This window comes from Mus caroli, chromosome 1 (assembly GCF_900094665.2).
Source record: "Mus caroli chromosome 1, CAROLI_EIJ_v1.1, whole genome shotgun sequence".
In the NCBI taxonomy this organism is placed as follows: domain Eukaryota; kingdom Metazoa; phylum Chordata; class Mammalia; order Rodentia; family Muridae; genus Mus; species Mus caroli.
This window is the reverse complement of record NC_034570.1, coordinates 40,376,593-40,391,448: the sequence shown is the minus strand read 5'-3', so window position 1 is coordinate 40,391,448 and position 14,856 is coordinate 40,376,593. Positions and strand designations below refer to the sequence as shown.

Sequence of the window (14,856 nt, the reverse complement as noted above, 5' to 3'; positions counted from 1 at the left end):
CCAGAGGTTCTTTTATTGTTGAGAATAGTTTTTGCTATCCTAGGTTTTTTGTTATTCCAGATGAATTTGCAAATTGCCCTTTCTAACTTTGTGAAGAATTGACTTGAAATTTTAATGGGGATGGCACTGAATCTGTAGATTTCTTTTAGCAACATAGCCATTTTTACTATATTAATCCTGCCAATCCATGAGCATCTTTCCATCTTCTGAGATCTTCTTTAATTTCTTTCTTCAGAGACTTGAAGTTCTTATCATACAGATCTTTCACTTCCTTAGTTAGAGTCACACAAAGATCTTTTATATTGCTTGTGACTATTGTGAAGGGTGTTGTTTCCCTAATATCTTTCTCAGCCTCTTTATCCTTTGTGTAGAGAAAGGCCACTTATTTGTTTGAGTTAATTTTATATCCAGCTACTTCACTGAAGCTGTTTATCAGGTTTAGGAGTTCTATGGTGGAATTTTTAGGGTCAGTTATATATACTATCATATCATCTGCAAAGAGTGATATTTTGACTTCTTCCTTCCCAATTTGTATCCCCTTGATATCCTTTTGTTGTCTAATTGCTCTGGCTAGGAGCAATTCAAGTACTATATTGAATAGGTAGGGAGAAAGTGGGCAGCCTTGTCTAGTCTCTGATTTTAATGAGATTTCTTCAAGTTTCTCTCCATTTAGTTTGATATTGGCTACTAGTTTGCTGTATATTGCTTTTATTAGTTTAGGTATGGGCCTTGAATTCCTGATCTTTTCAAGACTTTTATCATGAAAGGGTGTTGAATTTTGTCAAATGCTTTCTCAGCATCTAATGAGATGATCATGTGGTTTTTGTCTTTGAGTTTGTTTATATAGTGGATTACGTTGATGGATGTTCATATATTAAACCATCCCTGCATCCCAATGAAGCCTACTTGATCATGGTGGATGACTGTTTTGATGTGTTCTTGGATTCGGTTTTCAAAATTTTTATTGAGTGCTTTTGCATCAATATTCATTAGGGAGATTGGTCTGAAATTCTCTTTCTTTGTTGAGTCTTTATGTGGTTTAGGTATCAGAGTAATTGTGGCTTCATAGAATGAATTGGGTAGAGTACCTTCTGTTCCTATTATGTGAAACACTTGAGGAAAATTGGACTTAGGTCTTCTTTGAAGGTCTGATAGAACTCTGCACTAAACCCATCTGGTCCTGGGCTTTTTTGGGTTGGGAGACTATTAATGACTGCTTCTATTTCTTTAGGGGATATAGGGCTGTTTAGATCATTAATCTGATCCTGATTTAACTTTTGTACCTGGTATCTCTCTAGAAAATTGTCCATTTCATCCAGGTTTTCCAATTTTGGTTGAGTATAGCCTTTTGTAGAAGGATCTGATGATGTTTTGGATTTCCTCATGTTCTATTGTTTTGTCTCCCTTTTCATTTATGACTTTGTTAATTAGGATGCTGTCCCTGTGCCCTCTAGTTAGTCTGGCTAAGGATTTATCTATCTTGTTGATTTTCTCAAAAAAAAGTTACTGGTTTGGCTGATTCTTTGTGTAGTTCTTTTTATTTCTACTTGTTTGATTTCAGCCCTGAGGTTAATTATTTCCTGCCATCTACCCCTCTTGGGTGAATTTGCTTCCCTTTGTTCTAGAGCTTTTGGGTGTGCTGTCAAGCTACTAGTGTGTGCTCTCTCTGGTTTCTTTTTGGAGGCACTCAGAGCAATGAGTTTTTCTCCTAGGACTGCTTTCATTGTGTTCCATCAATTTGGGTATGTTGTGGCTTCATTTTCATTAAACTCTAAAAAGTCTTTAATTTCTTTCTTTATTTCTTCCTTGACCAAGGTATCATTGAGTAGAGTGTTGTTCAGCTTCCACGTCAACGTTGACTTTTCATTATTTATGCTGTTATTGAAAATTAGTCTTAGTCCATGGTGATCTGATAGGATGCATGGAATAATTTCACTATTTCTATATCTGTTAAGGCCTGTTTTGTGACCGATTATGTGGTCAGTTTTGGAGAAGGTACCATGAGGTGCAGAGAAGATGGTATATCCTTTTGTTTTTGGATGAAATGTTCTGTAGATATCTGTTATTTTACTTCTTTAATGCCATCTGCCTTCCTTCACTATAGTGATTTTTGGAATTTAGCTTGCATCAAAATCACCTAGACCTTCTTAAAATACCTGTTTCTGGATTACACAGGGGTGGGGCAGAGAAATTGTATTTTGCAGTCAATGCTGAAACTGTGTATAGAATCCATCTTGCAGGGGCATTTTTCTACTACTTCATAGCAGCCAACATGTAAACTTAGGAGATCCCAGGCCATGATGGGGGTTCAAAGTTTTGAGAACTGGAACCCTTTTCCAAGACTTGTGGTCATAATCAACAGCAACTGGCATGGTCATTGGAAGAGACAAGGAAAAGGGAGAGGCCTACTTGGAAATGATTTTCTTTGCTAGGAGAGTTGCTTTGACGATGGTCCCTAAGTTATTCCCAGGAACAGACAGTGGTTGCTTGGAATGGCTTCTCGAGAGTCCTGAACCTCCTCACAACTGAAGTGCTTGAGATGCTCAGGGGAGCTCCACCTCACCTGAACTGAAGCACTCTAGATGCTCAGGGAAGCTGGGAGGGCCTTACCCATGCCTATAGAACTCAGGGATTTACACTTAAAAGGATTTAACACAAGAACAACCAGATTGAAGAAATGCACAGGGCAAGGTGCTAGGGTGGGCAAATGACCTTCCATGCCCTCTGTGCAATTTGGTCCTAAAAGCCCTTTCCTGCATTTGCAAACAGGAACTCATCAAGTCTTTGAAGAGCTGGATAATGCTGCATCTCCAGCCCTCTTCACCCCACTTTCAGGTGAAGCTTCTTAAAAGGCCAAATGTAACCCTGTACATTCTGGTCTTTCTTCGAATGATTTCAAGGCTGAGACTATCTAAGAAACCCCTGTCTTTTCAAATGTAGCTTTGATGAGAAAAGTAAAAAATCAACACAATGAACTGTGAAACTACTACACCCCACAGTGAGGCAGCAGCTGTTTATTTTGAGGTAACGGTCACAAAGTACAGGATAGAATAATCTTGTTATGATGTAATCTTGAGAGAGGTTTTCTAAGGTAGGATTTGGAGCCTTCCACACTTATCAGATGCCTTCTCATTAGATTTTTCCAGTTTTGCAGTTCTAGATCCAAACTGTATGGCCCATTTTGGCAGAAGGGCAGAGGCTGGGAGTCCAAGTTCCATAGCTGCAAGTGTAAAATAAGCTTCTCACCAACTCCACGGGGTAGAGTGAAGTCTACCTTTTCCCAAACCAGCAGAGAATTTAGAAAAGACACAACATTTTCATCCAGAAAAGGAAATCTAAAATTGATCAAGAAAAATAATAGTGATTGTTACTAAAAATAGTCTGTTAATGACTATTTAAACATTTTAATGGCTAAAATTTAACTACATTAAAAAAGTATTTCAAAACATTTGGCGATTTTATATATATTACAAATATAGCCTAAAGTCTAAATAAATCATTTGTCTATGATAGCAAGAAATAATTCACAAGTTTTTTCAGAGTATCTTTGTGCACGTCCCCAGTATGTTCACGAAATACTCATGAATTTATGTCTGCTTTGAATTTGTCTGCAGAAACTGAACTCTGAGTAATAATCTGCCCTTTGTTTACCTTTCTATAAAAATAGGGGTTTTCCCTTTTTTGATTTTGTTTGTAATATCATCCCATCTTTACCCTGTACCCATACAATGCAATATAGTTATACTGTACTCACTCTTATAAAAGCATTCTTCATCAACATTCTCATCTGAGTGTAACATAATTTCATATGATGCCTTTGGAATTAACTACATCATCAGACAAAGTACTCTCCTCCTTCATCTACCTGATGATGAATTAAATTTCTTTTTTCCTATCCTTCAACCCTTGACCATTTCTCGTTACATTCTGAAGAAGGAGAACAGCTTACGTACTATGTAAGATAGTATTACTTATTTAAAATAGGATTAAGAAGTAGAGCAGCATTACCAATGTCATCTGGAATAGCATTGGCACCACAGGAACACTTGGGTAAAATAGGATTAAGAAGTAGAGCAGNATTACCAATNTCATCTGGAATAGCATTGGCACCACAGGAACACTTGGGTAAAATAGGTTTAAGAAGTAGAGCAGAATTACCAATGTCATCTGGAGTAGCATTGACACCACAGGAACACTTGGGTAAAATAGGATTAAGAAGTAGAGCAGCATTACCAATGTCATCTGGAATAGCATTGGCACCACAGGAACACTTGGGTAAAGGCAGTCATAGTCAACAGAAAGGGCAAAGCCACGCAATAAAGGGTGGGGAGGATTCTCAGCCACACAGAGGGGGAAGCACGTGTACGACGATGCCCCTGTCTTCACGAGGCTTACATGATCTCCTCCTTCTTGCCTACTGAATCCTTTTAACAAATGCCATTTATTAGCTAAATAGTTTCACTCATTTCTATTTTTGAGGCAGGGTCTTGCTATGAAGCCCACACTGGCCTTGAACTCATGATTTTCCCAACTCTGTCTGATGAATGTAAACTACTATACTCAGGTTGATAGTTCAACTCTTCATTCCATCACATCTTCCTTTATCCTTAATATTTAAATTGAAAATGCTGCACTTAAGTATGTCTTTACTAGAAGTATGTTTTAGGTAAAAATAAAGCCAAGATTTTAAAAGCATATATGAAAGTACCTGGATCTCTGAAGATTTTATACCCCCTATAACAGTGTTAAATCATGTTTTGTTTTGTTTTGTTTTGTTTTGTTTTGTTTTGTTTTGTTTTAAAGAAAAAAAAACACTCAATAGACAGATATCCAGGACTGGGACCTCTATTGATCACTACAGTAGTCATGCCTACACAGACAAAACCATATTCTACAGTATTGGAGGAGAAAATCATGGTGGGTTTGTGGGACAAAAAAGAAAACAAAACAAAACAAAAACAAACAAACAAACAAACACAAACCTTTAAACTGCCTGTGCTTGGCACTTTAACTGTCCTGTTTCCCTTGTGGTAGTAAAAAGAATGACCCATTCCATCACTTCGGAACATGACTGCAAAGTTGCTTATGTGGAATCAATGACTTCCTGGCTCCAACATCTTTGCTCTTGACCACATTTATAAAGAGACAGCGTGCCTGCTCTCCTGCTTTGCATGGGACCAATCTCCAAGGGAAAGGGAATGTAAAAGCTCCTTTGTAATTTTCTTAAAAAGCATTCAGTAATGAATTACCTTGCTTCCTTTCCATGATCACCAATAACTCTGTCATCACGACCAAGGTTTCTAGAAGAAATGTGACCCAATTCCATTGCTATTTCCTCGTTCAATCCTTCTAGGCCAAGAGACTGAAAGCGGGCATGATGACGGAAATAACCTGCCAACTGTTCATCTGCACCAATCCCAGTAAGAATCACCTACAGAAGAGTAAAGAAATCCAGAGACACGACAAGAGGATAAAGAAAACAAGTTGTGTTTTTCTCATGCAGGCTAAAGAGTTATAGTTCTAACATTTTAGGAAGAAAACTGTGAGTCAGAAAACAGTAAAACAAACAAATATACTATACTAGCAAGTGTAACTATAGTACAGCATATTCATAAACCTTAAATGTTGAAAGCTTCAGTCAAAATTAGGTCTCATAAATTCTGAGCAACAGTCCTGGATCATACCTTTGCACTGCTCTTGTAAGATCTCACAGCATCTTGGGTCACCAACCAACTGATTCCTCTAGAAGCAAACCAGACAGCACAGCCAATGCTGTCATCCAGAACTGTGTCCGATGGCTGAACTAAGTGACATATTCGAGCTCTTCTTAGTTTTTGTGGTTCTTCAAGAGAAACATTCATTTCCACAAAATTCCAAGTTCGAGAAGGGTTGACAGACTGTAGTTCCTTTAGTCCCGCTTTTCCTGTGACTCGGTCTGGTACCTCAGCCTCACCTGGCCCCTCATCCACAGCAGTACTCTGAGAGGACTCTTCAGAAGGGATCTCATGATGGTTCTACTGTTTTCTTTCTCTGTTAGGAGTAGGTAGCCCTGTCTTTTTTTAGGCACAAAAGCCACATTCAGAAGATCAATTGGCTCTTCTAAAGGAATATGACGATCAGCAAGGGCTGCGATCACCATAGAATCAACACCTCCAGAAAACAGGATTGCAATGTTTGCTTTCATGCTGCAAGTTTTTAAAACTTCATTTGATGCCAGGTTTTCTTCCCTAGCTAAACATAAGATGCGTCTCTTGACTGAAACATTGAGGACAACAATGAACTGCTGAACTACTTTTTCTGTGTGTTCATCTGTAAGAAATATCTCAAGTGTCTCTCTTGTACCTGGAATGCTGGAATTGTTTCTACATTGGATTTGCAATGGAATCTCAGGCAGCTTCTTATTTAAGGGAACGACAGGTTTTGAGAGGTACAGGTTGGCTTCATTTATTACCACTGATACAAACTCTGGCAATTGGGCTAGAGTCTGAGTCAGGTCATTACCACATTCTTTGGCAACATTCCCTTTAATGTATTTCCAAGGACATAATTTTAAGATCACAGATCTGGAAACAGCAGCAGAATTGAGATCAATTTGGAAAATTCCAGATGCTGGAACTTCTTGCCACTGGTCTGCAACTCCAGATACCTGGGCACCAACTGACGAAAGGCAGAAACTCTTGCCCAGATTACTAAACTGACAAAGCAAGCTACCAAAAAATCCCTACCAAACCATAAGTGATGGCTAGAGGCCTGATAATAGATAAACAACCATGGACCTTGCACTTTAGAGAAGAGCAGCAAAATTTCAGACTCATTCTTACAGGCAGAAGGGCTACTGAACATAACCTGGGTGTCATTATCTTCTGCTTCAACCTTTACTCCATTAAAAATTTCTCCATTCCATAAGAACACATTGCCATGTTCATCTTCTACAGGTTGGATAGTCAAAACACCTCTTAAATGAAGAACATGACCAGAAAATAAACACTGATAGTTAACAGCAGATTTTTAACAACTGCCTGCTACTATTGGGGCCCCGCCGTCTAAGATTATGCAGCAAATCCTCTTTTAAATCTTTACTGAAATGTTCAACAGAGAAGCTTACAGAACAGCAAATGCCACACATGGTTGTGTGAAGTCAGGCTGACTGTCTTGACTTTGATTATCTCTGAGTTTTCTAATGCTTGGTATTATTTTCTTAGTTCATCTAATGTATCTGTTAGGAGGAAGTAAGAAAAAATATTGAAGTGAAAGTTCGAAAATACTTTCCTATTACTTCATGGACAAAACAGGCTACTTCTCAAGATTAAACCATATGAGATACATTGTACAAATGCCAGCAATAATTCACAATGCTTTAATGACAGACAATGCTGATATTTTGGTAATATTTTCTTTCCACTGAATACATACTTTGTCCAATCACTTGGCTAAACACCTTGGATATATAATTTTTAAATACTTCAAAACCTTAGAGCAGTATTTCTCAACCTTCCTAATGCTGCGACCCTTTAATACAGTTCCTCCTGTTGTGGTGACCCCAACCAAAAAATTATTTTGTTCCTACTTCATAACTGTAATTTTACTACTGTTATGACTTGTAATATAAATATCTGACATGCAAGATATCTGATATGTGACCCCCAAGAGGGTACTGACCCACAGGTTGAGAACTGCTACCTTAGATGTTGAAAGTATTATCCCTGAAAGTCACTGTACAATGATTTTTCATATTTCTGTCAAGCTCTTAAAATATACATGACTACTTTACTTAATAACTAAATCGGATACGTCTTAAAGTTATATTTTTTAATTCCTTGAGAATTTCATACTTGTTTATGATATATTTATGTAATGTTAGCATAAATGATCTAAATCATAATTTTAATGTACTATATACCATTCAGATTTCCACAGCAACTCACCCGATTCTTCTTCAGATTAGAAAGTTCATCCACAATAATTTTCTCTTCTTTAATCTATTAAAGAAAAAAATCTAAAGTGAAAGTTTTCAAAGTATGTTTAGTGAGAACATTTTAAGTCACTGCTTTAAAACTAAAGATGGGGTTGGGGGCTATAATGGACTGCCTGTCTAAATGGACACTGAACAAATCAACAGTACTCAGTCTGGAGTCAGTAGAAGACAGCTTGAGAAGGAGAAGCATAGGCTTGCCAGGGGCCGGTTACCACAGCTCACATCTTTAACCAGGGTGAGCCAGTGCCTACCCAAATTAATACCAATCTTCTAAGCCAGGCAGTGGTGGTGCATGCCTTTAATCTCAGCACTTGAGAGGCAGAGGCAGGCAGATTTCTGAGTTCGAGGCCAGCCTGGTCTACAGAGTGAGTTTTGTGACAGCCAAGGTTGTACAGAGAAACCCCGTCTTGAAAAAACCAAAAACTAAACAAACAAACAAACAAAGAAAAAAACCAAAAAAACAAAGAACAAAAAAAATCTCAATCTTTTAATTTTATAAGGTCTTGCTGTAGACTAATGTTGTGAAAAGCCTCCCAAACATGTGCACAAGGGAAATTTTCCTGAACAGAACACCAATAGTTTATGCTCTAAGATCAAGAACTGACAAATGGGACACCATAAAATTACAAAGATTCTGTAAGGCAAAGGACATCATCAATAGGACAACACAGCAACCAGCAAATTGGGAAAAGATCGTTACCAACCCTACATCTGATAGAGGGCTAATATCTAATATATACTAAGAATTCAAGAAGTTATACTCCAAAGAACAAAATAACCCTATTAAAAATGGGGTACAGAGCTAAACAAAGAATTCTCAACTGAGGGAATACCACATGACTGAGAAGCACCTAAAGAAATGTTCAACATCATTAATCATCAGGGAAATTCAAATCAAAACAACCCTGAGATTCCACCTCACACCAGTCAGAATGGCTAAGATCAAAAGCTCAGGTGACAGCAAATGCTGTCAAGGATGTAAGAGAACACTCCTCCACTGCTGGTGGAATTGCAAGCTGGTACAACCACTGTGGAAATCAGTTTGGTGGTTCCTCAGAAATTTGGACATAGTACTACCAAAGAACCCAGCTATCCCACTCCTGGGCATATACCCAGAAGATGCTCAATCATGAAATAAGGACACATACTCCACTATGTTTATAGCAGCCTTATGTGTAATAGCCAGAAGCTGGAAGGAACCCATATGTCCCTCAACAGAAGAATGGATACACAAAATGTGGTACATCTACACAATGGAATACTACTGAGCTATAAAAAGCAATGAATTCATGAAATAGTTAGGCAAATGGATAGAACTAGAAAATATCTTGAGTGAGGTAACCCAATCACAAAATAACACACCTGGTATACACTCACTGATAAGTGGATATTATCCCAGAAGTTTGGAATACCAAGATACAATTCACAGACCACATAAAGCTCAAGAAGAAAGAAGACCAAAGTATGGATACTTCAGTCCTTCTTAGACAGGGGAACAAAATATCCATGGGAGGAGATACAGAGACAAAATGTGGAGCAGAAACTGAATGAAAGACCATCCAGAGACTGCCCAACCTGGGGAACCATCCCATATACAGTTACCAAACCCAGACACTATTGTGGATGCCAACAAGTACTTGCTGACAGGAGCCTGATACAGCTGTATCCTAAGAGGTTCTGCTATATATGCAGCTGGAGCCATGAGTCCTACCATGTGTTTTCTTTGCTTGGTGATTTAGTCCCAGGGAGCTTTGGGGGTACTGGTGAGTTCATATTGTTGTTCCTCCTAGGGGGCTGCAAACCCCTTCAGCTCTTGGGTACTTTCTCTAGCGCCTTCATTGGGGACCCTGTGATCTATCCAATGGATGGCTGTGAGCATCCACTTCTGTATTTGTCAGGCACTGGTGGAGCCTCTCAGGAGACAGCTATATCAGGATCCTGTAAGCAAGTCCTTGTTGGCATCCACAATAATGTCTGGATTTGGTGGTTGTATATGGGATGTATCCCCAGGTGGGGCAGTCTATGGATAGTCCTTCCTTTACTCTCTGCTCCACACTTTTTCTCTGTAACTGGTTCCATGGGTATTTTGTTCCCCCTTCTAAGAAGGATGGAAGTATCCACAGTTTGGTCTTCCTTCTTCTTGAGTTTGTATGAAGTATTTATCTGTACAAAATTACATAAAATATTTACTCCTTTTTCCCAAAAACATTATTGTTAGATCTCTCTCACTTGCTCGCTTGCTTGCTCTTTTTCTGTGTCTCTGTGTCTGTCTTTTTTTTTTAAGCTGTACATGTAAGTGCAGGCAACTATGACAATCAGTAGAAGGCACTAGGTCAACCGGGAGCTGGAATTACAAGTGATTATTAGTCCTGGGACATGAGTTCTGGCAACCAAAATAAGATCATCTCCAAGAACAGAAATGCTCTTACCACAATCACTTTCTCCAGATGACTCCACTCTGCTTCAAGAAAGCTATTGATGAACTGGACTTGACTATGGGGAGAAATGTGTCAGGCAGTTCTTCCTCAGAAGAACTATTTAGTGTCTGACTAAAAACTAAGTAGCTCTTTATCAGGAGAGACTGGAGGAAGACTTCCCTCCCCCCACAAAAAAAAGAAAAGAAAAAAAAAACACTCATTGAACATCCATTCCACAAATGTAAGGGCAACCACATTCATAAAAGAAACTTTACTAAAGCTCAAAAACCACATTGAATCCCACACAATAAATGTGGGAGACTTCAACATCTCACTCTTACTAATGGACAGAACATTGAAACAGAAATACAGACATACAGTGAAACAAATAGAGGTAATAAACCAAATGGATTTAACAAATATCTATAGAACATTTCATCCTAAAAAGAATATACCTTCTTCTCAGCAACTCATGGTACCTTTTCCAAAATTGATCATATAATCAGTCACAAAACAAGCATCAATTGATACAGGAACATTGAAATGATCTCGTGCATCCTATCAGATCACCACGGACTAAGGCTAGGTTTCAATAACAACAAAAACAACAGAAACTCCACATATACATGGAAACTGAACAACTTTCTACTCTACTCAATAATAACTTGGTCAGGGAAGAAATAAAGAAATTAAAGATTTCCTGGAATTCCATGAAAACGATGACACAACATACCCAAACTTATGGGACACAGTGAAAGCAGTGCTGAGGAAAACTCATAGCAATAAGTGTCCTGGTAAAGAAATTGGAGAGATTGTACACTAGCAATTTAACAGCACACCTGAGAGCTCTAGAGCAACAAAAGGCTAACACACCAAAAAGAACAAGATAGCAGGAAATTGTCAAACTCAGGGTCAGGCCTAAATAGAAACAGAGAATGATACAAAGAATCAACAACACCAAAAGCTGGTTCTTTGAAAAAATCAACATGATAGATAAACCACTAGCCAAGCTAACTAAAGGCCAGAGCCAGCATACAAACTAACAAAATCAGAAATGAAAAGGGAGACATAACAACAGAAACTGAGAAGATTCAAAAAATGATCAGATCCAACATGCTTATACTTAACAAAACTGGAATATCTAGGTGAAATGGATGATCTTCTAGACAGATCACCACATATCAAAGTTAAAAGAAGAGCAGGTAAATCTAAACAGGCCCATATCCCCTAAAGAAATAGAAAAGGTAATTAAAAACCTCCCAACCAAAAAAAAAAAAAAAAAAAAAAAAGCCCAGAGCCAGATAGCTTTAGTCCAGATTTCTACCAGACCTTCAAAGAAGATCTAATAGTAATAGTTTCTAATAGTTTCATAAAGTAGAACAGAAGAAACTCAACCTAATTCATTCTATGAAGCCAAAATTACTCTGATACCTAAACCACACAAGGACCCCACAAAGAAGAGAAATTCATACCAATCTTGCTTATGAATATAGATGCAAAAATATTCAGTAAAATTCTTGCAAACACATCAAAACCATCATTGACCCCAATAAAGTAGGCTTCATATCAGGGATGCAAGTTTGGCTCAATATACTAAAATCCATTAAAGCCGGGCGTGGTGACACACTCCTTTAATCCCAGCACTTGGGAGGCAGAGGCAGGCAGATTTCTGAGTTCGAGCCCAGCCTGGTCTACAGAGTGAGTTCCAGGACAGCCACAGCTATAAGAAAAACCCTGTCTTGAAAAACCAAAAAATAAATTAATTAATTAAAATAAAATAATAAAATCCATTAAAATGGTCCACTATATAAACAAACTAAAAAAAAAAAATCCCATGGTCATTTCATTAGATGCATTTGACAAAACAAAACCCTTTTATGGTAAAAGTATTGGCAAGATCAGGAATTCAAGGCCCAGCCTCCCCATATCTATTCAATATAGTTCTGGAAGTTCTACCTAGAGCAATAAGACAACAAAAGGAGATCAAGTGGCTACAACTTGGCAAAGAAGTCAAGATATCACTATTTGTAGATGATATGCTAGTATATATAAACAACCCCAAAAATTCTACCAAAGAATTTCTATAGCTGATAAACAACTTCAGCAAAGTGTCTAGATATAAAATTAACTCAAATAAATCTGTAGCCTTCCTTTATATAAATAATAAATGGGCTGAAAGAGAAATTAGTGAAACACGACCCTTCACAATAGTCACAAATAATATAAACTATCTTGGGGTAACTCTAACCAACAAGTGAAAGATCTGTTTGACAAGAATTTCAAGTCTCTCATGAAAGAAATCAAAGAAGACCTCAGAAAATGGAAAGATATCCCATTCTTGTAGCTTGGTAGAATTAACATCATAAAAGTGGCCATCTTACCAAAAGCAATCTACAGATTCTACACAATAACCGTCAAAATTCCAACACATCTCTTCAAAAACATGGAAAGAGCAATTCTCAATTTCATCTGGAAAAACAAACAAACAAACAAAAAACAAAATAGTGAAATCAATTCTTTTTTAATTAAATTTTTTTATTTACATTTCAAATGATATCCCCTTTCCTAGTTTCCCCTCCAAAAATCCCCTATCCCTCCTACCTCCCCCTGTTCCCCAACCCACCGACTCCTTCTTTCCTCTGGCATTCCCCTATACTGGAGCATAGAACCTTCACAGGACCAAGGACCTCTCCTCCCATTGATGACCAACTAGGCCATCCTCTGCTACATATGCAGCTGGAGCCACGAGTCCCACCATGTGTTTTCTTTGCTTGGTGGTTTGGTCCCAGGGAGCTCTGGGAGGTACTGGTTAGTTCATATTGTTGTTCCTCCTAGGGGGCTGCAAACCCCTTCAGCTCTTGGGTACTTTCTCTAGCTCCTTCACTGGGGAAAACAATTCTTAACAATAAAAGAACTTCTGGAGAAATCACCATCCCTGACCTCAAGCTATACTACAGAATCAATAGTGATTAAAAACTGCATGGAATTAGTACAAAGACAAACAGGTTGATCAATGGAATAGAATTAAGGACCCAGCAATAAAACCACACACTTATGGACAATTGATCTTTGATAAAGATGCCAAAATATACATTGGAAAAAAGAAAGCATCTTCCAATAAATGGTGCTGGTCTTACTGGCAGTGTGTATGTAGAAAAATGAAAATAGACCCATATTTGTCACCTTGCACAAAACTCAAGTCCAAGTGATCAAGGACCTCAACATAAAAACAGATAAACTGAATCTAATAGGAAAGAAAGTGGAAAGAGCCTTGAACTCATTTGCATGGGGTTGGGTGTGATTTCCTCAACAGAACTCCAACGGTTCCACCTCTAAGATTAAGAACTGATGAATGGGACTTCATGAAACTAAAAAGCTTGTGTACAGCAAAGGACATTGTCAATAGGAAAAATAGGCAACCTACAGATTGGGAAAAAAAAACTCCACTAACCTCACATCTGATACAGAGCTTATATCCGAAACATGTAAAGAACTCAAGAAACTAAGCAACGACAACAACAACAACAAAACAACCCAATCAAAAAACTGTGTGTAGAACTAAACAGAGAATTCACAACAAAGGAATCTCGAATGGCTGAGAAGCACTGAAAGAAATATTCAAAGTCCTTAGTGATCATGGGAAGACCAGCAGACTCAATTAACCTAGACCCCCGATATCACTCAGACACTAAGCCACCAACCAGACAACATACAAGAGCTCATGTGAGGCCCCCAACATATATACAGCAGAAGACTGCCTGGTCTGGCCTCAGTAAGAGAAGATGCATCTAAACCTCCAGAGACTTGAGGCCCCAGGGAGTGGGGAGGTCTGGTGGGGTTGGGGTGGGGGTTGAGTACATTCTTTTGGAGACTGTGGAGGACTTATGAGATGAGGAACAGTCAGAGAGCAGACCAAAAGGGCGAATAACCACTCGACTGCAAAAAAAAAAAAAAAAGGTTATGAAGAATAAAAAATAAAAATAAACATAACAACAAAAAAGGAAACTTGCTGTTCTGGAAAGTGGTGCTGATATGCAGAGGGACCTAAAAGTGAGACTAGAAGGGAGGGCAAGGAGATAGACCTGTGTCCCCCACTGTAGACCTTACTGCCTGTGATGAGTATGTATGAACGTCAACCAATCATAAATCTGATTATTCTTCTTCTTCTTGTTTGAAAACACACAAAATTTCTACTTTCCTAGAGCAAAACAAGCATGAAAAGCCTATCAAAGGACACACTTCCACATGTGCCCAGATATTAGTCTCTCATCTGGGAGAGCTGAGGGCATCCTTCCAGACCTGGGCTCTATGGATACGTCAGCCCCAGTTCCCACAGTAGAAGAATCCCTATGTAGGAGAGTGCAGGAGTGACTTCCTTCCATGACTCTTGCCTCTGTTCCTGCTTGGCTTTTTACCCTGACTTTCCTCAGTGAAGGATCTATACTGGGATAAGCAAAGTCTATT

General features: G+C 38.4%; 1 pseudogene; it reads right to left on the bottom strand.

The window, feature by feature from the left end:
* Positions 1-3,086: 3,086 nt before the first annotated feature.
* LOC110304102 lies at positions 3,087-7,126 on the bottom strand (annotated as a pseudogene).
* Positions 7,127-14,856: the final 7,730 nt, after the last annotated feature.